Source organism: Apis dorsata, unplaced genomic scaffold (assembly GCF_000469605.1).
Source record: "Apis dorsata unplaced genomic scaffold, Apis dorsata 1.3 scaffold_194, whole genome shotgun sequence".
Lineage (NCBI taxonomy): Eukaryota > Metazoa > Arthropoda > Insecta > Hymenoptera > Apidae > Apis > Apis dorsata.
The window spans coordinates 2,490,412-2,491,137 of NW_006263478.1; positions in this window are offsets into that span (position 1 = coordinate 2,490,412).

Genomic DNA, 726 nt, shown 5'->3' on the forward strand with positions numbered 1-726 from the left:
ATTCCTTTTCTCGAAAATCAAAACCTGTTTCTGAGCATGATGAATTTTACTATCCGTATGTATGTTTTTTACATTGCATAAGTGCAATAACACTTGAAGAATGCATACTCTAGGCCAGTTTCTCGCCAGTTGACAGATCGATATATAATTATTATTTCTCTTTCTCTCTTTCTCTCTCTCTCTCTCTCCCTCTCTCTCTCTGTCTCTCTCTCTCAGCATTAATGACTTTCTCTAATTACAAGTACATTTTTTACAATTTTCATTCCATTCTCTCTGCTCATTCCGACGATTTTAAAAAAAAATATCTGACGATGCGCAAATCCAACAATTTTTCGTTTCAGAAATATGTCAAGTAAATTTTAAAAATATTCTTAACAAATTAAGCGTTCAACAGGGCCCATTGTCGAGGATAGAATTTTTCTTTTTTTTTTTTTTTTACGATTTACGCGCAATGTTTAGCAACAATTTGCTCCTTTTAATTAGCGAGTGGCCGATTGTTTGCAAAGAATCGAATCTGAAAAATGGCGTTTCGCTTGATCATGCTCGCTAACGGCAAATTATTGCGGAGAAATAACGACGAATTAATCCTATATCACGTCGAATATATATCTCGACCGACTTTCGATTGATAAAAATCTTTTGTTTCCTTTTTTTCTTTTATTAATTCGATTATGTAATATTTTTCATTTTTTTTTCTTTTCTTTTTTTTTTTTTTTTTTTTTTTTT